Source organism: Ammodytes marinus (assembly GCF_949987685.1).
Source record: "Ammodytes marinus genome assembly, chromosome: 8".
Classification (NCBI taxonomy): domain Eukaryota; kingdom Metazoa; phylum Chordata; class Actinopteri; order Uranoscopiformes; family Ammodytidae; genus Ammodytes; species Ammodytes marinus.
In genome coordinates this window covers 30958961-30983226 of record NC_137212.1, presented here as the reverse complement: position 1 = coordinate 30983226, position 24266 = coordinate 30958961, and the positions used below count along the sequence as shown (strand labels likewise).

The 24266-nt window shown below is 40.9% G+C and overlaps 1 long non-coding RNA gene across 1 annotated transcript in view; it reads left to right on the top strand.

Moving 5' to 3' along the window:
* The window catches only part of LOC307254808, a 31755-nt gene that overhangs the window by 5893 nt on the left and 1596 nt on the right, over positions 1-24266 (top strand). The window contains exons 2-5 of the long non-coding RNA XR_013845001.1: positions 12095-12223; positions 12332-12421; positions 23202-23461; positions 23611-23664. This is a non-coding gene — a long non-coding RNA (uncharacterized lncRNA). The remainder of the gene's footprint in view (positions 1-12094; positions 12224-12331; positions 12422-23201; positions 23462-23610; positions 23665-24266) is intronic.

Genomic DNA, 24266 nt, shown 5'->3' with positions numbered 1-24266 from the left:
ATGAATTTTTACTAAAAAGGGGATTTATTTGTTTATCTAACTCTTCAACCCAAATGCTAAACCTTTACATTGCAGTGCACTGTAATCGTTTCTTCCAGTGCACTCTCAGTTAAACAGCTTCTGGAAGAGAAAAAGGAAATGTTACACACTTATCATAGAACCAAGGGATTCTCAAACCTTCAAAACTGTTGCTCGCAAAATCTCTTACTTTTTAATTAATCACGATGTTATTCAAAAGATTTTATTACTTACCCAAAAACCACAAGGTTTACTGTTTTTTACTGCAATTTAGAGCATGCTTTTTAGCCTACTCAGATGTAAACCTTAATTAAAATCACTTAGTAACTTAATTTTCTTTTTAGTTAAACTCAACAGGTCTAACCCTTTTCTAACAATTCAATCTAGCTCTTTATTAGACCTACAAAATCAAAGATTCTGTTTTGGTTTCTTTTGGAAATAAAATATGGCAAATCACACTTCAATGATTCTTACTAGATTTAAGAGATCATTTTTACTTAAACTTCAACACTGAACATTTTTACAAACAAAACAGACATTTTCATCCTCTTTCAATCACATGAACAACGTACACTCACGTTTTCACACATGTTTCAGAGAACTATGTTTCAAATAACAGGTGACAATGCAATTTAACGCTTCTTAAACAGCTTTCAAATCCCAATTGAGAAACAAATGGTTACATATCAGTGGAAAGAACTCCACTGTCTCTATTCTCCGTATATCACTGAAACCCCTGTAAGGTATTTTCACAGTTCCGATAATACTTATCCTAACTTAGTTCACTTAACACCTGTACTCACAGAGTTTAATAAACCCATATTCTTACTTAGTTTAATTCTTACTAAACACATGTCACCTCTTCTTTTATTTTTTATTATCCCATATGTCTCTTCAGTGTCTTAAGGGCACAGGCAATTTAACTTAGATGTTTCATTTTATCATATCTCCAGTGTCTTAAAACACAGGCAATTTAACTTAGATGCTTTATTTTCAGTACAAACCAATTCTTATGTTAAGCCAAATCAAAGAATGTACCATTAGATTTTATTTCCTAATCAATTTATTTACTTTAATGCTTTCTTACAGATTTTTAAATGAAAAAATCAGAGCTACTGTTAACTGTCTCTCCCTCCGGCTGCAGGCAGCTAATATTAGCCCAGCCTGCAAATTTGACACTCAGGCTTAGAGCAAAACGGGAGGGAGGGGGTAGCGGGGGGGATTCTTCTTACGAGGAGACTACTGAGGCGGCTCTCGGTCCCCACACAACAACCTTGACGTAACCAACTCTTTTCACTGCTCTCTCCTTTAATCTGGCAACCATGCCACAGAAATTTTCAGGCCTGCACACAGAAAACACTTCTTGCTCAATGATATGGCAACACAAATCATAATACAAAATCAACGCAACAAACAGCATTACATTAGTTAATTTACTCTTTATATTTTTTCCCATAATCTTATCTCGTTTTCTATCTTTTTTCCTCAGGTTTTTATCATCTCTTTTCTACGTTTTTTAACCTCTTCTGTCGGGAAACTACGTCTATGACCCTGTGATTCTGTCGTACTTTATTAAGCATAGAAATGATCAGGTAAAATGCTATTTTCAGACAGAGCAGGTTTTCATGCTTATATGAAAAACAAACTCTCCCAGGAGCCCTTTTTCATATAACGCCGTCATTTTGAGCAATGAATGTCCGTCTCCGAATATCTTATTATTTCAGCCAGCTGTGAATAACAATTTGACGTATATGAACACCGTGGGAACATAATTTGTTACCAGACAAATGTATGTGTGCTCGTGATTCATGCCGGCCACGTCGACAGGTAAACTCTTTTCTTTTTAACGCTGCAGCGAATTTCTTTACAATATGGAATGTTAAAACAGGAAAAACACCAAGAGGCCAACCAACTAAAACAACACAACCATTTCTTTTTTCCCAACAAAACAAGTTTCTTAACAATTTACAGAAAAGCCAAGATTCAGTTATAACGACTAGCAGATACTTTATCCTGACAGTCTATGATTCTGCTTTCCTTATACAAGCACGCAAGTTTAACAGACTTTCAAAGAAAAACCACAGACAGGTTGACATTGGTTTAGGGCAAAATATACATTACCCAGCCGCCGTTTGTCTGTCTGCTGCAACTTCTGAAGGTCTTCCGTTTCGACAACGCCATTTATGTGGTGGAAACCATGTGTTGTCATCGTGGCCGAGGGGCCAATTGTTCCACTACATTTGATATTACTTGAGAGAGAAGGAGACATCTCACAGGCTTCAGATAGACACGGAGGAGAAGGAGATCGGTCTAACAGGACTCTTTATTCAAAGGTTGACATAACAGGATATCAGCTTAGTAGACAACTTCTACTATAAACACAAAGGTACTTATTCATTACAATAGTTCAGATCTCATCCTACCCTGCCCTACTCTTGACAATTGGGGGTACCGAGTTCCCATCAGCAGCTCTCTTTCCCCGGGCGTAAAGCCAAAGGCCAAGGCCCCGATCTAGTGAAGGCCTCGGCTTAAATACACTATCTGTCTGTGTGTGTGTGTGTGTCTGTGTACGTGTGCATGTGTGTGTGTGTCTGTGTGAATGTGTGTGTGTGTGCAAGTGTGTGTGTGTGTGTGAGTGAGAGTGTGTGTGTATGTGTGTATGTGTGTGTGTCTGTGTGTGGGTTTGTGTGTGTGTAAGTGCATGTGTGTCTGTGGGTGTCTGTGTGAGTGTGTGTGTGTGCGTGCGTGTGTGTGTGTGTGTGTATGTGAGTGTGTGTGTGTGGGGGTGTGTGGGTGTTCGTGTGTGTGTGAGTGTAACATTTCTTAATGTCAAATGGCCTATTCGTAGGACAGATATTTCAACATGGGACCGGTGTCTGCTTACTACTCTGCTTGCAACTTTGTGAGCTGTGTCGCAGTTTGTGTGCTGTGTGTGTCAACAGTTGTTGTTGCAGTTTGTAAGGTCACTGTATGACCTGTGACTTTCTTGCCCTAAACTCTGATCAACACAAAGTTCTGTGTTGACTTCTTTTAATATAAGATAACATAAATATGTTGGAAATTCCTACACTAGCAAGAAAACTTCAGACGTGCCGCTCGCCGAGATGGAGGAAGACGAGGACGAGCTCCCACTCATCTGGCAGAAAATGTCAAAAAAGCTTTTACAGTCTTTCAACGAGCGGTTCGATAAGTTCGAGCAGAATTTTCAGAGTCTCATGTCCGCCCAGCAAGCGCTCACTGAGAGACTATCGACCACCGAAAATGTGACAGCGGACCATGAACAGCGCATCCTCACCGTGGAAACCTCAGTTGCGGACATGAAACAAGAAAACAAACGGCTGCGCGCCAAGCTCTCAGATCTAGAAGGAAGATCCCGGCGCAACAACATCAAGATTGTTGGCATCCCAGAGGGTGAGGAGAACGGGAGGCCGACTGAATTTGTGTCCAATCTGATACCCAAGTTGCTGGGGGAAGACAAGCCGATCGTCATCGACAGAGCGCACCGCACTCAACAGCCCAAACCACCGGACGGCTCCAGGCCCCGCACCATCATCGCACGGGTGCATCTGGCACAAGAGAAAGAACGGATCCTGCGGCTCGGGAGACAGCGCACACTGGATTACGGAGGACACCGAGTTCTCATCTTTCCCGACTACACCGCGGAGGTGATGGAAGAACGGCGAGGCTTTCGTGCGGTGCTACAAAAGCTCAGAGAGAAGGAGATTCGGCACTCTCTGCGCTTCCCCGCCAGACTTTTCATTCATCATCAGGGGCAAGTAAAAACATTCAACGACCCGGTGGAAGCCAGTAAGTTTGTAGACCAAGTAGCCTAACGTGAAATAGGCCCACAATTATGCTGGACTGAATGTAAGAGTCTAACTTTGTTTTGATCAAACTGTTAATGTGGCAGTGTTTTTCTTTCTCTCTGAAACCTATTTTTTCTTGTGTGCACCATTGAGGGGCTGTGCTAAGGAGGTGCTTTTTTTTCTTCTTGCTCTCCGGGTTTTATTAGCCGACGGTCCCAGAAGAGGATGGGGGTAACTCTGCTTCGTTTGGGGAAGCAATGGGTTGGGGTTTTGTTCTTGTGTTTGTTGTGTGTTCACCCATTCTGCATGTTGTTTTTTACTGGCTGCCAGTTAGATTTTCTGTTCATATTTCACCTTAATGCCATCATGTTTAAAGGCTCTATGCATACCTTCATGACATATGCAGGTACTTATAAATGAATTATATGCTTGACTCTATATCATTGGTCTCTTGGAATGTTCGCGGATTAGGTCATCCGATTAAGCGAGGAAAAGTATTTGCACTTTTGAAGTCACTTAAATCTGACATTATATTCTTGCAGGAGACACATGTTATAGCCACGCAGCACAGGAAACTCAGAGCTAATTGGATTTCACAGGTTTATCATTCACCTTTCACATCCAATGCCAGAGGGGTTGCTATTCTTTTCAGAAAGACGGTACCTTTTCGTTTACATTCATCCAAAACTGACCCAAATGGCAGGTTTATTATCTTAACTGGACATATCAATTCACTCCCCATTACACTGGTAAACATTTATGGCCCTAATACGGATGATCCAGCTTTTTTTCGTAAGGTATTTGATTTGATCCCGGATGACGATTCAAGCCACTTACTGATTGGGGGTGATTTTAATTGCTATCTTGATCCATACTTAGACAGGCTGTCCTCTGCCCCGCCACCTAATATTCATACTGTACAAACTCTAAATAATTTGATGAAATCCAAAAGAGTGGTAGACATCTGGAGACTTCAACATCCTTCTGATCGTGATTATTCTTTTTATTCTCATAGACATAAATCATATACACGAATAGATTATTTCTTAGTTGACACTAGATTAATCTCTAACATTGACCACACCAAGTATCACAACATTATAATTTCAGATCATAGTCCAGTTATTCTAAACCTTCAGCTGTCTGTCCCCAGGCGAGCCTATAGCTGGCGTTTCAATCCAACTTTGCTTACGGACCAGACATTTAAAGAACACATTGCAAAGCATATTTCACAGTTCCTTGAGACCAATGACAATGGGGAGGTGACTGACTCAATATTGTGGGAGACACTTAAAGTGTACATTAGAGGCCACATTATTTCTTATGAAGCAACACGAAGAAGGGCTAAGAGAAGCAGATTGGAAGTGATTGAGAAAGAACTGCCGGCTGCAGAACTGGCCTACAGAAACTCTCTGCTCCAGTCAGATTATAACAATATTCTTAAATTAAAATATGAATACAACTCTATTTTGGGAGATCAGGTTAGCAACCTTCTACTTAAACTAAGGCAGAGAAACTTTGAGTTTGGTGACAAACCGCATACGTTATTGGCCAGACAGTTAAAAGGGGAACAGGCCAAAAGAGCCATTTACAAAATAAATTCAAGCTCTGGTCAAATGTTGACAGATTTAAAGGAAATTAATAACAGATTCAGAGAATTTTACTCAGATATTTACACCTCAAAATCAACAGCTCCACAGGAAGATATAAATAATTTTTTTGACTCTATTGAGCTCCCACAACTTGATGTAGTTTCCCAGGAGAATTTGGATTTAGACTTTTCGTTATCAGACCTACAGGAAGCCATCAAATCATTTCCCACTGGTAAGGTGGCGGGACCTGATGGGTTCGGACCAGAGTTCTATAAGGTCTTCCGAGATGCTCTTGCACCAATTTTGCTAAGAATGATTCATGACACGTTTAGAGACAAGAAGCTCCCATCTTCCCTTAATGAAGCAAATATCTGTGTTTTATTAAAAAAAGATAAAGATGAAACTGATCCCGGTAGTTACAGGCCCATCGCCCTACTCAATTATGATCTTAAAATAATAACAAAGGTATTGTCAAATCGGCTGGGAAAACATATAGCAACTATTATCCATCCAGACCAAACGGGATTTATCCCAGGGAAGTATTCCTTTTGTAATGTCTGCAAAATTCTCAACGTCCTACATGCCGAATACGGTAAAAAGGATGGAGCTGCTATATTGTCTTTAGATGCACATAAGGCATTTGATATGATTGAATGGCCTTATCTATTTGCAACACTTAAGAAATTCGGTTTTGGTGATAAATTTATAGAATGGGTCAAAATATTGTATAGTAACCCACAATCCGTTATATTAACAAATGGAGATACATCCAGCCCGTTTTCTCTGCAATGTGGTGTCCGCCAAGGGGACCCACTGTCTCCTCTGCTTTTTAACATTGCATTGGAGCCCCTGGCAATTGGCATTAGGAAGCATCCAGATATTAAAGGTATTACACTTGGTGGTGCGGAGACTCGCTTGGCTTTGTATGCAGATGACCTTTTGGTCTGTTTGGATGACCCAGTAGTTTCTGTCCCCATCCGACTGAATTATATAAATTATTTTGGTAAGATTTCTGGCTATGTTATAAATTGGGGAAAAAGTGAATTCATTCCAATAGCAGATCTATTGACCGATGTTTTCTTAAAAAATTTGCCATTTAGAGTTGTGAAGGATCGCTTCACTTATCTTGGACTTAAGCTGACCAAGGACCCGAAGCTTCTCTTCAGATTTAACTTTGAAGAGTCTGTAGAAAAACTGAAAGCAAATATTGAGTCCTGGAGGATGCTGCCCTTATCCATGATCGGACGGGTTAATGCAATCAAAATGGTGAGCCTACCCAGGTTTCTGTATCTTTTCCAGAACCTGCCCCTATACTTGAACGCATCTTTTTTTAAGAAGCTTGATTCTATCATCCTGCCTTTTATATGGGGTTATAAATCACATAGAATAGCAAAGGCTCATATTCATAAACCCCTCAAAAAAGGAGGCTTAGGTCTTCCCATTTTCAGACATTATTATTGGGCGGCTAACTCCAGGGCTCTTGTCTACTGGAACGGTACAGAGACGGAAAACATTCCCTCATGGTTACAGTTAGAAGCTTCTGCTGTCAAAAGCTCTTCACTACCTGCCCTCCTTTTTTCAAGGCCCGCCCCGGTAGATAAGTCATTTCAGAAAAACTTCACACTAAAGAATTCCATACGAATATTAAATCAGATTAAAACTGCTTGCCGGCCCCTCAGTGTTTCTGTTTATGCTCCCATTTGCCAAAACCATCTTTTCAAGCCTGGACAGTCAGATGCTGTGTTCACGGTCTGGAAAGACAGCGGTATTAATAAATTTTCAGACCTGTACATTGATGGCAGGTTTGCGTCATTTAAGCAATTAAGCACCAAATTTAAACTGCCAAACTCTCATTTCTTCCGTTACCTTCAGGCTAGGCATTATCTTAAAGAGAATGTTCCACACTTTGAGTCTTCACCCATCATTCACCCTTTTATTGAGAATATTTTGCTCCCGCCAGATTCTGAGCAGCTGGTATCAAAATTTGTGAATTGTTTTTCGACTGTGGTGTCCTCAGAACATATAAGGGAAGCATGGGCTAAGGATCTGAATTCAGATATAACAATAGAGTTCTGGGAGGAAGCTATGTCTCGGATTCATTATTGTTCTATTAACTCGCGGTACAGGCTAATCCAGTACAAAGTGATGCACAGACTGCATTATTCAAAAACCAAACTGAACCGCATATTCCCATCAGTGTCTCCTACATGTGACAAATGCCTTTCAGCTGAAGGGTCACTGGCACATCTTTTCTGGTTCTGCCCTGCACTTCACAATTTCTGGACTGAGATTTTCAAGTGGCTTTCAAAAGCCTATTCCAGAGACATTCTGCCGGATCATGTGCTTGCTATTTTTGGTTGCTCTACAGGAACTTTTGGGTTGTCACATGATTTACAAGCTGCTCTGCAACTAGCAATGCTGGTTGCTAAGAAGCTCATTCTGCTGGTTTGGAAGTCCACCCGCCCACCATGCTTTAAACAATGGCTTAAGGATATGATGTCCGTTATACAGATGGAGAGATTGCGCCTTAATAAGAATAATCTGAAGAACAAACTCTTTTTGAGAATTTGGGGCCCTTTTTTGTCTCTGTGCCAGATTACTCCATCCCCATAGAGATTTCTAACTGTGTGAATAAGTGTGTTGTGTCTATGTATGTAGGTCTGAGAGACTAATGATATATATTTTTTTTTTTTTTTTAAACTGGCAGCCGCAAAATGTTGCTCTACAGTATGTGGTGACATGTTCTGTTTTGTTTGTCTTGTTACTGTTGTAAAATTGAAAAATTGAAAAATAAAATATTGAAAAAAAAAAAAAAAAACTCGGCCGCCTGTCAGTGCTCTGGGACGGGGGGAGTGGCCGCGGAGTCACCCGCTGCTCGTTTAGAAGTTAAGAGCGATACATGCTTTAGCGACAGCCAGGGTCTCCAAAAGTCACCAATAACACCAGAAGAAGCGGCTAGATTGGTCGCTGGTCGCTTTTTTTGAAAAAAGAGTCGCCAGAGGGGTCTGAAAAGTCGCTAAATATAGCGACAAAGTTGCTAAGTTAGCAACACTGCCTGACCCTCATGCTCACCATGGAGATAATCTCTCCATATGTAAATAGAGAGGTCATTATGATGGGTGATTTTAACATTGACTGGCTTTCTGGTGCCTCTGAACCTTTTAAAGAAATATGTAGCAACCTAAATCTTACACAAATAATAACTGAGCCCACAAGACCAAATCTAAAAAACCCAGCAAAATCAACTTTGATCGATTTAATATTATCAAATCAAAGCAATAAAATAGTTTCTGCTGGTGTCTTTGAGCTTGGAATCAGTGATCACTGCCCGGTGGCCTGTATCAGAAGTATTCATCTTAAAAAATCTCAACCCAAAATCATCATTAAGCGTAATTTTAAAGGTTTTAACGAGCAAGCATTTTTAAATGAACTCTATCAAAGTGACATTCATCTCACAAGTGAAATATCTGATGTGGAATTGGCCTTAGAATTTTTCACCAATACTTTCTCCTCCATTTTGAACAAGCATGCACCCCTTAAAAAGCACAGAGTAAAAAATAGATCAAACCCCTGGTTCACAAATGAATTGTCCGATATATTTGCAGAGAGAAATAAAGCATGGTCCCTAGCTAGACGCTCTGGTGAAAACTCCAAGTGGACTGCTTTCAGACAAATCAGAAATAGGTGCATATCCATGGTTAGGAAAGCTAAATCAGACTACTACCTCGAACTAATTTCAAACTGCTACTCCAACCCTGCACTATTTTGGAAGGCTGTGAATTATAACAAAAACAATTCTAGCACTGTTCCCAGTCAGTTAAAAATAAATGATCATATTTTAAATGATCAGAAAGAAATTGGTTTAGCTTTCAATAAACACTTTATAGCTGCTGGTAAACTCTTTCACAATGGAGTATCTACGCCTTCTACGCCTACCACCACGAGAAATAAAAATAGCATACCACCTGTCTCTAAAACTCCTCTTTTCAGCCTTGTTCAAGTCCCAACAAGTATTGTTGTAGATGCGCTTCTTGCCATCAACCCCAGGAAGTACATGGGAGAGGACAATTTGGACCCATTTTCAATAAATCTCTCTGCACTTATCATATCAAAACAAATAACCCATATTTTTAATCTTTCCATCTCTTCTGGTATTGTTCCTAAAGTCTGGAAAAAAGCTCACGTCATTCCATTACATAAAGGGGGTGACAAAAGTGATCTTAACAATTACAGGCCAATTTCCAAACTCCCATGCCTGGCAAAAATTCTAGAATCAGTCATTAATACTCAGTTGAAATCCTTTTTATCCAGTGCTTCCATTTTGAGTCCATTTCAATCTGGTTTTAGGGCAGGCCACAGTACTATATCTGCTGTCACTTTGGTCTTAGACAACATTGTTACAGCTATCGATAAAAAAATGCACTGTGCAGCACTTTTTGTTGATCTGTCAAAAGCTTTTGATACTTTAGATCACCATTTGCTTTTAGAGAGGCTGCATGAAATTGGTTTTGATTATTCTACATGTAGCTGGTTTAGGGACTATCTCTCTGATAGACAGCAGTCAGTTAAGCTGGGAAGCTACCAAACTGAGTTTTTAACAGTTACAAATGGTGTTCCGCAGGGCTCAATTTTAGGTCCAGTCCTATTCACAATTTACATCAATAACATTGTTTCATCACTACAAAACTGCCATGCCCATTTGTATGCTGACGACACTGTACTGTATTGCATTTCTGATTCAGTGCAACAATCTGTTCAGAACCTACAGAGCTCTTTTAACACCCTGCAGAACTGTCTAGTGGATCTCAGGCTTGTCCTTAATATAGAAAAAACAAAATATATGTGCTTTTCCAGAGCAAGAATTACACATTTTAATGATCTTATTATTCACACAAATAATGGATCTCATATTGAAAGAGTCACTGAATATAAATATCTTGGCATCTGGATAGATGAAAAACTCTCTTTTACATTTCACATAAAAAATCTTGTCTGTCGTCTCCGACAAAAGATTGGCTATTTTTATAGGAATAAAGCCACCTTCCCGTTGTTCAGTAGGAAAAGGATTATTGAGGCAGTTTTTATGTCTGTCCTTGATTACGGTGATGTGGTTTATCGGCATGCATCTCGTTCATGCCTTAAACTCCTAGACTCTGTATTTCACTCTGCTTTGAGATTCATTACAGGAGATGCTTATGATACACACCATTGTGTTTTATATGAAAAGGTTGGGTGGTCCTCCCTTAAGGAGAGACGTGATGCACATTGGCATATTTTTATATATAAAGCTCTGACTGGAAAGCTACCACTATATTTGACAGAAATGCTGCTTATTTCAGATGGGCTTTATCAAACCCGCTCAACTGAGATGCTCATGTTATATGTCCCCTATGCCCGGTCTGAGCTTGGTAAAACCGCTTTTAGCCATAGTGCCCCTGACTCCTGGAACAGCCTACAACATACAATTAAAATAAATACACTCATAACTGTTAACCAATTTAAAATTATTATTTTGAATCAGCCCCTCTACACTTGTAACTGTTTTAATTAGGCTATTATGTCTCTCATTCAATTGATCTGAATGTTTTAAATTGTTGTTGTCTGTGTGTGTGTGTGTGTGTGTGTAAACTTGTTATGTATTCTCATTGTATATTGTGTATATGTACAAACTCGACGTCATTGTAAAAGAGGGTCACCCCTCAATTGATCTTTCGAGGTTAAATAAAGGAAAATGAAATGAAAAGATAAGAGACTCTCATTCGCTGGCTGCTACTGCGCACGTGCGAGCCGAGCCGGAGGCTAAATGGTCCGGGGGGAACTCCGACGACAAGTTTTAAGTTCCACACAGCAAAACAAGCCTGTACATTCGCCATATAACGCTATGTACGCCACGAACGGACCGCGGTCCACCTCTGTAACACCAAATACGTGCCTGTACCGTCACGGTACGGTACAAATACATGTACCGTTACACCCCTTCTAGATTTGGTCCAATCAGAGTGCTTTAAGAAGACCAGTGTCAGACACACACGTGTCAGGTCTTCATGAGTTGTGGGGTCCACGGTTACTGAGTAATATTTTACTATTTTAAGTTGACTTATCTTCATTTTTCTCTCCTTAAACTTGACAAAACACCATCATTAACATGCATCCTTGAACTTGAGCTCAGTTTTACTCTCTACCAGACAGACCAGCTGTTGGTCTGTGGTCAGTTCATCTAGTCAGACCTCAGCTTTATTTGTTGTTAACTGTAATGGGAACAGTAGGCAGCTTATTAATGTTATAAATCAGAAACAACTTACAGATCAAAAGTAAAACTGCTTTGTGTCAGATGGAGGAAATCTTTAAGTAAAATAATGGCAATCATCTTTTGTATCTACCTGTGGAATTCTTTTTTTTTAAATTGTCACTTTTCATCCCCAATGTTTCTGATCATTTAAACAAATCTGTTAAGTATGAGTCAAAGTATTTTCTTATAAGCACAGTATAGTTATGATGTTTTCATGTGACTTCAGTAATTTATGAAGTATAAATGATTTTTATTTCATTTCCAGCTATAGTTACGTTTTTTTTAACAAAAGTAATACTTTATTATACTTGTGAATTAATTGATTGTCCAGTTGATAATTTATAGTAAAATAAAAATTGAAAGTTATCAAATCTTTTTTCTTCCTATAGGGCTCAGAAGACCCAGAACTTCACTCTCCAACTAAAAAAGTCAGGATTACTTCCCTTGTAAATTACACCGATTCTGATGAACCTCAGGCTACATCCACAAATCCTGTGTCCCTAAATGCCAGCTTTCTGGTATTGTGATGTTTATACACTCGAACGTTTTCATGTCTTTCTTTATATCATTTTGTTCTTCGTCCATTGGTCAAAACTTTAACAAGACATTTCTTTCGGACACCCTAGATATCAAGTCCAAGTTCAGACTCTGAACATTGCCTCTCCAAAGAGGACCAAGTCACTATCCCAAGACTGAGGAGGACCAAAAGCATACAAGTAAGCAACACACAGTGAGGGAGAAAAGATGAATACATTGGCTTTACATTTCATTACTGATTGTTATTATCTTGAGTGGAGTAACAATAGATACTTTATTTAAGCTGACATACATTTAATTTACATTTTCTTTCTTAAAGATGGTCAACCGGATTAAATTTTATTCGGATGAGCTCTTTGACACCTCAGGTGACAGTGGAGAGGAATACATTCCTCAGACTAGTACGGATCATTCTGATGATACAGACACAAGTGAAGTTATTGAGCCAGTTAAACGGATACCAAGCCTGGGCCAATGCCTAAAAATGAGAGATGTACAGGTCCTTCTCATATAATTAGCATATTGTGATAAAGTTCAATATTTTGTGTAATGTACTGATAAACATTAGACTTCATATATTTTAGATTCATTACACACAACTGAAGTAGTTCAAGCCTTTTATTGTTTTAATATTGATGATTTTGGCAAAAAAGTAAAGAAAAACCAAAAATCCCTATCTCAAAAAATTAGCATATTTCATCCGACCAATAAAAGAAAAGTGTTTTTAATACAAAAAAGTCAACCTTCAAATAATTATGTTCAGTTATGCACTCAATACTTGGTCGGGAATCCTTTCGCAGAAATGACTGCTTCAATGCGGCGTGGCATGGAGGCAATCAGCCTGTGGCCCTGCTGAGGTGTTATGGAGGCCCAGGATGCTTCGATAGCGGCATTAAGCTCATCCACAGTGTTGGGTCTGGTGTCTCTCAACTTCCTCTTCACAATCCCACAGATTCTCTATGGGGTTCAGGTCAGGAGAGTTGGCAGGCCAATTGAGCACAGTAATACCATGGTCAGTAAACCATTTACCAGTGGTTTTGGCACTGTGAGCAGGTGCCAGGTCTTGTTGAAAAATGAAATCTTCATCTCCATAAAGCTTTTCAGCAGATGGAAGCATGAAGTGCTCCAAAATCTCCTGATAGCTAGCTGCATTGACCCTGCCTTTGATAAAACACAGTGGACCAACACCAGCAGCTGACATGGCACCCCAGACCATCACTGACTGTGGGTACTTGACACTGGACTTCAGGCATTTTGGCATTTCCTTCTCCCCAGTTTTCCTCCAGACTCTGGCACCTTGATTTCCGAATGACATGCACAATTTGCTTTCATCCGAAAAAAGTACTTTGGACCACTGAGCAACAGTCCAGTGCTGCTTCTCTGTAGCCCAGGTCAGGCGCTTCTGCCGCTGTTTCTGGTTCAAAAGTGGCTTGACCTGGGGAATGCGGCACCTGTAGCCCATTTCCTGCACACGCCTGTGCACGGTGGCTCTGGATGTTTCTACTCCAGACTCAGTCCACTGTTTCCGCAGGTCCCCCAAGGTCTGGAATCGGCCCTTCTCCACAATCCTCCTCAGGGTCCGGTCACCTCTTCTGGTTGTGCAGCGTTTTCTGCCACACTTTTTCCTTCCCACAGACTTCCCACTGAGGTGCCTTGATACAGCACTCTGGGAACAGCCTATTCGCTCAGAAATGTCTTTCTGTGTCTTACCCTCTTGCTTGAGGGTGTCAATGATGGCCTTCTGGACAGCAGTCAAGTCGGCAGTCTTACCCATGATTGCGGTTTTGAGTAATGAACCAGGCTGGGAGTTTTTAAAAGCCTCAGGAATCTTTTGCAGGTGTTTAGAGTTAATTAGTTGATTCAGATGATTAGGTTAAGAGCTCGTTTAGAGTACCTTTTCATGATATGCTAATTTTTTGAGATAGGAATTTGGGGTTTTCATGAGCTGTATGCCAAAATCATCAGTATTAAAACAACAAAAGACCTGAAATATTTCAGTTGGTGTGCAATGAATCTAAAATATATGAAAGTTCAATTATTATCATTACATTATGGAAAATAATCAACTTTATCACAATATGCTAATTATATGAGAAGGACCTGTATGTCTCTCAAAAACGAAACTGAACAGTCATTCTTCAAAGCAGGTGCTGAACAGAGGACGCTCATGCTCAAGAAAAGAGAGAGTCTCTGGTGTGAGATGTAAAAGGCGACGTTTAAGCCATTCATCCTGTCCTAGAACACAAACCACTAGTGGGCACTCATCAAAACAGAGTGAAATGGGAGACACTGAAGTTCTACTTGAAAACGTAACGCCAAATCTAGATCAGAATCTTCCTGACAGTGCATCTTCCCTCCATATAGAAGATGGAGTGCCTGATGGTTCACTTTCCATACCTGCCGTCTGTAAAAAGGATTACGGGACAAGAATGTATAACAAAAAGCAATACTGTTTGTACTGTAAGTTAGGAGTTGGAAAAATGGCGAGGCATTTGGAGCGTGCTCATTTCAATAAGCCAGAGGTTGCACAGGCTCTGTCGTTCCCAAAAGGATCCAAAGAAAGACGAATGCACCTGGAACATCTGAGAAATAGGGGCAACTTTGCACACAATGTTGAAGTATTAAATACTGGTCTAGGAAATCTTGTACCTCGCAAGCAACCAAAACAGGATTCTCAAGCACAGAATTTTCTGCATTGTGTATATTGCCAAGGCTTTTTCACAAAGAAGGTCCTTTGGCGGCACATGAAGATCTGCAAGTTCAGGCCTGATGTTCGACAAAAAAAACCTGGCAAAATCCGTGTCCAGGCCCTTTGTGCATTTGCTGTTCCTCCACCTCCTGGTGTTGGAGTAGAGTTATGGAAGCTGTTAAACAACATGGTTCAAGATGAAGTTTATTCTGCAGTCAAATCTGATACATGCATCATAGAGTTTGGTGAGCATCTGTATAACAGGCTTGGATATGATGTTGGCAAACATGAATTCATTCGGCAGAAATTGAGAGAGCTGGGGAGGCTTCTGGTATGCTCAAGGAAAACTACTCCTTTGAAGACCATGGAAGAGCACATCAAACCTGCGAATTTCATGCATGTTGTTCAAGCAGTGAAACACGTGGCAGGTCATGACAGTAAAACCAATCAATACAAGACCCCAAGTCTTGCTCTCAAACTTGGACATAGCTTGACAAAGATTTCAATGCTTGTTGAAAGCCGTGCAAATGTACAGAAGGACTACAGTGCAGCAAAAGATGCTCGTACATTTCGCAGAGTCTATGAAACAAGATGGAATTAAATGGTATCGTCTGCATCACTGAGAACACTTCAGGAATCTAAGTGGAATGCCCCTCTGTTGCTTCCATTCAAAAAAGACGTCCAGACCTTGCATTCTTATTTAGATGCGCAACAACAACAAAGTCACAGTAAATTGTCAACAGAGGCTTCGTCCCAGACATGGTCACTGCTGACTAAGATCACATTGACACAAGTCATTTTGTTCAACCGTCGAAGAGCTGGGGAGGTGTCAAAAATGCCCCTCTCTGCATATTTGTCTCAAACTCCATCGGGCCCCCAGGAAGATGTGAATGTAGCCCTCACAGACTTGGAAAATAAACTCTGTCAACACTTCAGGCGGCTAGAGATAAGAGGAAAAAAGGGGAAGAAAGGTTCCTGTGCTTTTGACCCCAGCAATGAAACAATAATTGGATTTGCTTGTCAGCAAACGGCAGGAATGTGGGGTTCCTCATGATAATGCATATTTATTTGCAAGACCAAGTGCATTTACCTGCTACCGTGGGTCTTAGGGATGGCCATTTAGAATTTTTTCTTTAACCGGTTAACCACCAGAATTAACGGTTATTAACCGGTTAACCGTTAAGATTTAATGTAGCCTATTTATAGTGAAATACATGAAGCATTATAGCAGGGCTCCCGACCTTTTTTTGTTCCAAGGACCGGCATATTAATTTAAAAACAATTCAGGCACCAGTAGCCAATTTAAATGCCTACATTTTGACATTCACACGGCACCTTTGTCTGTTGTGAGAAGAGGTCTAGTATGCCAGGGTTCTCAACCCTCACGCAATGAGAGTGAGACACACGAATTTCAGGCAATTCACACGCTCCACGCCACACCTTGCATTTCTCACGCAAATTATAACTCTGCCAAACAATTTTTTTTATAGCCTATAGCTTCGATAACTCCTGGCCTTCACCACCATCACCTAGTGTTGCCACCTTATTTATACTAGCCTATCTATGGTTGCCACCCGTCCCGTTTTTCCCGAAATTGTTCTCTTTTTTCACCAGCTGTCCCGAGGAAAGAAAAATCTCTCCCGGGACACAATTTGTCCCGTTTTTTGGGGAAAAACTCATTTGATTTCCTTCGTTCAGTAGTTAAGGCCGTTTCACACGGGCCGTGGCGTTTGTTGCGCCCACTAATGCATTCTGCGAGAGCCGAGCGGGCAGAGAGAAGGCGCAGCGTTTCGTCAGGCTACACGACAAGCGTGCAGGGGCGGTCCTAACGATCTCGGGGCCCGTTTCAAGACCCTGTGTGGGGCCCCCCACATTTATTTTTTTCTATGAATAATGCTTGTGCATGCTCCCCGCAAAAATAAAAAAGATTGTGGAAACTAGTTGGTTCATAGACGGATTATGAGATAATAGGCCCAGACTCTTAAAGACCCCCCGCCCCCCTCCCTATCCAGTCAGTTACATTGACTTTTCCGCAAAGATACATACGTTTACTGGCATAAACATATTAAGGGAGTCAGTGTTTCCCACAGGATTTTGGGATACTGTGGGAGATATCCTGTACCTTGTTGGGGGGTCCGGGGGCATGCCCCCCTGGAAGAAAATTGGTACAGTTTTAAAGTAAAATGCATCAATCTGAAAAATCAATCTGGAAAATTTAGATTTAAATCAAATCTTGAGCTGCAGAAGGAACATTATTTTTCTTAAACAGGCAGTACTCTGCAACTGTAAAAACATTTCAGAAGATTGGTCTGCAGACCCATGTTATATGATGGAGGGGCCCATTGGAACAGATACAGGGTGGAAAGCTACTTTTTATGAACAGTATATAATTTACATGTAGAAAGTTTATTTCTGTATGTGTGTGTTGGCCTTAGAGGCCCCTCATGAAGCCCATAAGACATAGCTAATAATGCTTTTGTTTTGCACTTGCTTTTCGATTTTTCACCTGCTAGTTGAGGGGCCAAGTTGGTTTTAGTGCTCCCACATTCAAATGCGGACGCCGAAAAAGATAGCAGACAAACATTGATTCAACATTGAATCAAGGTTAATGCGATGATCTAATTAACATTGAAACAATGTTGTTTTCTGATGGTTTTGGTTGATTTATGACCAGGTTTGCACCCTGAAATAACATTGTTTCAATGATTGAAATAACATCAAAATAGATCTTCTCCATGGTTGGTCTTCACCAGCACCAGAAACAGACTAGCCCTAGAAGGAACATTGTCCTCCATTATGATGGTCTAAATGGCTGGTGTGGAGCCACAGTGCTTCAAGTGGGAGCCAGAAAACCCCTATCCTGAAGGCCTCAAAATCTGCCACTCAAAGCTACAACAGCGAGCATCAGTAATATCCAGTATCCATATTTGCTGAACTGAACTAAGAGTTTTACTGAAATAACTACACCCATCTCACTAGTCTGGCATTTGGTATTAATCCAGTTATACTTTCATCATAAAATTACTACAATAGGCTATATTTTAACTAAAACAAATAAATTATATTGAACTGAACTTGTGTTAAAAACCATTATTATGCTTTAAATTAATAAATAAACACACAGTAAAATTTTGCTCGCGCGCTCGCATGGGAAGTCCGCTTCTGTCTCACTCTAAACAATTTCCAAAAGTTGAGAACCCTGGTATGCGAATGTAGGAGCAGAAAGTGCAATAAGTGACTGAAAAGGGACATTTACACACACACACACACACAGGCTTAGGGGATGGGTAGCCCACTGAAACCCGGTGCTAAGTAGTGCTGAGCACGGGGCAACATTTTGAAAGACCGTAATATTGATAAGCTCCGATGTTATCAGCACTGCATAATGATCCTTAACGCTTTTGTTTATGACAGATTTTCGCTATTGATCCTGGCACACAATCATGGCAGACCTGTGTCTGTGCAGGGGGCGCGCACTCACTGCCTGGCTTTTCTGTCACTCCCTCACACACTCACTGAGATGGTGATAGATGCAGTACAGCATCCACCTCAAGAAGGCTAATGCTAGCACTATGTTAAGCTAGCGGGAGCCCACGCTGTTAATTAAATTATACAAACATATGACATGGGAGCGTTGTGACCATAAGTTGTGACTGGGAGCGTACCATGGACTTATTATAAAGTTGAGCGTAGCCTACACGACTCATTTCATTCTTTACCGACAGTTGGCATTCTTACATCCGGTTTAGCGATATCAAAATAAGAGTCCGGATTTCAGAGAAATTAAGATATATATTTTTGTTTAACCATTTAACTAGGGGTGTAACGGTACACCAGGGCTGCCAAGTTTCACCAAAAGTTTGGAGTGAGATTTTTTGGCCGAGGGACCCAAAACCGTGTCCTCTTTCCCACCCAATAATTTTTGCTAGTGTCCTGCAAGTTTACATATTGTTCATAATAAATCAGAAATAAAAGACAATTGGAAAATGTGATAAAACGTCAAAAATCGTATTAAAATAAACGAATTCATGAATTGCAAAGTCGTAGGACAGGTTTTAATTAAACATTAGGTGTGGACATATTGTAAGTGGGGGTCTGGGGGTCCCCCCCAGAATTTTTTTAGCATTAAACACTTAATTTCCTGCATTCTGGTGAATTTTTATGAAGCAATGTGTGCCTTTTCTGCATTCATTTTTATGTAAAGTAAAAGAGAACATTCACGGTTTCGCTGACACAAATTTAATTGAATAGCCTACAATGCATGTGTAGTGCTTTCAAATATCTCCTGTAGCCTATTGTTAAAACATTTGGTTAAACTGTAATAAAGGTAATTATTCTATATGTAGGCCTATTCAACATTGTATGGGTTATTTTTGATCCCACCCTCTCCCTTGAACCCCACATCTGTCACACTGTCAAAACCTCCTTCTATCACCTCCGTAATATTGCAAAGATTAGATCCTCCCTCACACCCCATGCTGCTGAAAGACTCATCCATGCCTTCATCTCCTCCCGCCTTGACTATTGTAATTCACTCCTCGCCGGCATCAGCACCACCTCCATCAACAAACTCCAACGTGTCCAGAATGCAGCTGCCCGTCTCCTCACTCACACCAACTCGTGGAACCACATCACCCCAGTCCTCAAAAAGCTCCACTGGCTCCCCATTTCTTTCCGGATTAATTACAAACTCCTGGTCCTCACCTACAAAGCCCTCAACCATCTGGCCCCCCCATATCTCACTGACCTTCTCTCCCCCTATCAACCCCCTCGGGCCCTCAGATCCTCCTCAGCCAGTCTCCTCTCCACCCACACATCTAAACTCTGCAGCTTTGGTGACAGAGCTTTCTCCAGGGCAGCTCCCAGGCTCTGGAACAGCCTCCCCCAACATATCCGTGACTCGGAGTCCCTCACCATCTTCCAGTCCAAACTCAAGACCCATCTCTTCTCCTCTGCCTGCCCCTAGTTCACCCACCAACCCAACTCTACATGTTATTTTTGTTTGTTTATTGTTTTGTTTTTGTAAAGCGCTCTGAGTGAGAGAAGAGCGCTATATAAATAAAATGTATTATTATTATTATTATTATTATTATTATTATTATTATTATTATTATTATTATTATCCAATTATCCAATTTCAATTCACCATTATTATATTAAATCTATGACACTTGATGTCTTCTCAGAACATATTTTTCCCACAGTAACCTCTAAGCTTAGTTACTCAATACATTCATTCAATTAATGTTGACAACATTTTAGAACAAAAATGTGTTGGTGTGTCAACCAGCCCAATAACATAATGCAAAACAAGCTTGAATATATCAAGTGAAGTGACTGATTTGAATTAAGGTGTTCTTACCTCTTTGTTCATTTAATACCGGCGTCCTTGTTGTCATTAATTTTCCATATAATTTGAACAAAGGGCGGGACTGGGAGGCGGAGGGTTTTTATTAGTTTTGTAGTGTAACGCAGGGGGGCGTGGCCGTGGTGGTTTGCCAAGTGGCTGCTGCGGCTACGGGCTGCACACTTTCTTTATAGGTCCATGGCTGCACACGGCCATGGACCTATAAAGACACCGCGCATGCAGAAAGCATGGCAGAAAGAGGATGTCACGGAACTCAGTCCGTTTAGCTTTTCAAAATAAGACTTTCAAAGTAAAAGTACCAAAAAAAAATATATATTACGGGGATTCATTTCTCTGCGTGAGAAATTGGAGGTGTGGCTTGTGAGCGTGTGAACTGGTTGATATGCGTGTGTCTCACGGCCAAAGCGTGAGACTTGGGTTGCGTTCCGAATCGCATACTTTCTACTATATAGTATGTAGAAAAAAGATTTAGGATGTCCCGATTCTTGTGGCCAGATTTAGGATGGTTAGAATACCCGGATGGTCTACTTCATGCGGCCAAGATTGTTAGTGTTGAAAAGTGCATCCTATTTGGGCGATTCTGACCCACAATCCAGTGCGCACGTGAAGTGACGTAACATCGACGAAGCCTATAGGTCCATGTTATGAAAACAAACGGGGATGCGACGGATATAAAAGCAAGAGGCAAGATCAAGGCGCAATGTTATGATGAAATAAGAGAGAAAAGTATGTCCCAATAGTATGTCTACTGCATCCTAACTAGATTCTTTTTATCGTCGGATGTAGTATGTAGAATAGAAAAAAGAAAGAGTATGCGATTCGGAACGCAACCTTGGTGACACTGCGGTACACTAAAGTCATGGTTCGGTACGTACCTCGGTTTTGAAGTCACGGTACGGTACAGTACGGTACGGTTCATAGTTAACGGAGAATGAACATCTTTAGCTGACAGTAACTAGCTGACAGTAATATTTATTTATTTTGAATTGTTTTAGTTTTACAGTCTCTAGTGTTTTCTCTCTGATGATGGCGTTTCCTCAGCGCAGTTTCCTTCCTGTTTTTAATTAATTTCTTATTTTGGGGTATGGATGGGTGGGAGGGGGAATGTTTTTGCATGTATGCATATCTCTGGGTGGGGGGTGTGGGGGGGAGTTGTATTAAGCACTTTGCGTTACATTTGATTCTATGAAAAGTGCTATATAAATAAAGTTTGATTGATTGATATAAATAAAATGCATAACAAATATAAAAATACTGCTGCAATTCTCCAATAAATAAAATACTTATTAAATACCAGTGTAGGTGCAGCATAAACTAAAATTGCAATGAAAAAATATAGTGTTAATGCTCAGCAGGCTCTGTAAGCTGGTGTAAACAAAGGGTATGTCAACTTTAAGGGTCTCTTTGAAAAAAATAAAATATTGCTGCAGCTCTCTTAAACTCTAAAGTGCTCTTATAAATATAAAAATTATCAAATAAAAGTGCTACTGCAGCATTAATTAAATGACAGCTTGTTTGTATTCAGTATAAAAAAGAAAATAATGTCTGGGTTTTGCCCAGCTCGTCTTTCTTCACAGTAATGGTGAGAGTAGCCAAACACCTGATGGTGCCTTTTCAAATGCGTATGCATGTTCGACGTGTTGCCTCCTACATAAGCGATCGCGGTGAAACAATAACCTGTGTGCCGACATTGTTCCACACGTCTATCACTGTTTTCATAATTCACCTGGAATCCGAAATTATCCCTCAAACGGGATTTGAATGACAGGGGGATGCCTGCGCGCTCCGGTTTCTTGTTGTCTTTAGCCATGCAGTTCGCTCTCTGTTCGAAAGCACTGTATCATTTTGACTTGCACTACTCATAGACTGTAAAAGAGGGGGGGGGGGGACGCTGCTACTGCTAATAGTGATGCAAACGGAACACTAGAGCGGAGAGGTGTGTATCTCCTGCCCTGACCGCAGCTGGGAGGGACTGCTGCGTGAGGACTCGGCCGCCTGTCAGTGCTGTGGGACCGGGGGGAGTGGCCGTTGAGCACCCGCTGGCCGCTGCTCGTTTAGAAGTGTTAAGAGCGATACATGCTTTAGCGACAGCACAGGGTCTCCAAAAGTCACCAATAACACCAGAAAAAGTAGCTAGATTGGTCGCTGGTGGCTTTTTTAAAAAAAGAGTCGCCAGAGCGGTCTGAAAAGTCGCTGAATATAGCGGCTAAGTTGCTAACACTGCCTGACTCTCATGCTCACCATGGAGATAATAGACTCTCATTATCGCTGGCTGCTACTGCGCACGTGCGAGCTGAGCCGCAGGCTAAATGGTCCGGGGGGAACTCCGACCACAAGTTTTAAGTTCCACACCGCAAAACAAGAATGTACATTCGCCATAACGCTATGTACGCCACATACGGACCGCGGTCCACCTCTGTAACACCAAATACGTGCCTGTACCGTCACGGTACGGTACAAATACGTGTACCGTTACACCCCTACATTTAACCTTTAGTATTAACCGGTTAAAGATCTTCTTAACGGTTAACCAGTTAACCATGGACATCCCTAGTGGGTCTGCTTGCCTTCGATACTATGCCAAGATCTGTGGTGCCAAAAGTCCTGAAAGTCTCACCTCTACAAAACTGCGCAAACAAACAGGAACTCTGTCTCAAGTTCTCAACCTCAGTAATACAGAGCTGGATCAGTTAGCTGATTTTCTTGGTCATGATATAAGAGTGCATCGTCAGTTCTACAGACTTCCAGAAGGCACCCTCCAACTTGCTAAAGTAAGCAAAGTTCTTATGGCTCTGGAACAGGGACGCATGGCAGAGTTCAAAGGCAAGACCCTGGATGAAATCAACATTGATCCTGACGGTACTAATTATTTTTCTTTCTTTTTTAACCTTTATTTATACAGGTAAATCCCATTGAGACCGAAGACTCTTTTGCAAGGGAGACCTGTTTTCCTTTCCCACGTTACCATTCACACACACATTCACACACCGATATCAGGCTAACTATCGACATTCACACGAGGCAAGGTGGGTGAAGTGTCTTGCCCAAGGACACAACAACTATGACACAGGTGGCAGGGCGGGGATCGAACCTCCAACCCTTTGATCATCGGCCGACCCGCTCTACCAACTGAGCCACAGTCGCCTACTGTTGTGCATAAAGGCAAATTTGCTTATCTACATTATATATTATGTCTTGTGTTTTTCTTGGGCATTATTGGAACATCTCAGAATCAGAAGATTGCATTCGGCTTCCGCTAACAGTCATTTTCTTCCCTTCTACCCCTCTTCCAATCCCCCACTAACTCACAGAGAATGTGCACCTTGACAGCGACACAGAGGTGGTGTGTGATTCAGGCTCAGAAGGTAAGTATCTTCTGAAATGTGATCATGTTTATGTATTGAAGGCTATCCATTTACTGTAGGGATGTCACGATCAAGTATCCATTTTAATTTTGGGTATCTACCGATACTGAATCTGATTCTTATACTTACAATAATGTTTTTTTAATATGTATCTGACAGATCTTATTTTTAACTTTTTTGAGCTAATATTGAATAATTGGATCCTGGGTCACAAATGTTAAGTTGACGTGAGTCATAAATTATAATTATTTGATATGGCTAAACATGATACGCTGCTAGCTGATTTTTGTGCACTGCTCTACTAATTAATTACTGCCATCAAGTTCAGTGAATTTCTGCAACCTCTATCAGAACTCACCAACCAGTGCATCCAAATTATTTACACATTGATTTCCACTTTATGCAGTGAAATTCTCCCATTGTAGAACTTTGTTGTAAAAGAGAGCAGCAATACAAGCAGGCTGAGGTGGCCAAACACCATAGAATACATTAAAGAAGGGATCGGACTTAGCCAATATCAATCTGTTTAAAGTATGCCCAGTTTGGCCCTGAGGCCAAATTTACTGTGATGTGACGACTAATATTAGTTTTTGTCACTTGTT